Genomic DNA, 236 nt, shown 5'->3' on the forward strand with positions numbered 1-236 from the left:
GATCGCGGACTGGCCTGTGGGCCGTTTATATAATTTTGCCCTGCATTATTTATAAAAATAAAATAGAAAATCAGACAAAAATGTATCTTAAATAATAATAATAATAATAATAATATGACGTATAATTCTAAACGCTGGATAATACACAATGTTTCTACCGAAAATTAATTCACATAAATTTATTTTTGCTGTCGGCTTATTCTATTTTCGTATCGTTCTGATTTAAATCACTATAG

This window comes from Acyrthosiphon pisum, chromosome X (genome assembly GCF_005508785.2).
Source record: "Acyrthosiphon pisum isolate AL4f chromosome X, pea_aphid_22Mar2018_4r6ur, whole genome shotgun sequence".
Classification (NCBI taxonomy): Eukaryota; Metazoa; Arthropoda; class Insecta; order Hemiptera; family Aphididae; genus Acyrthosiphon; species Acyrthosiphon pisum.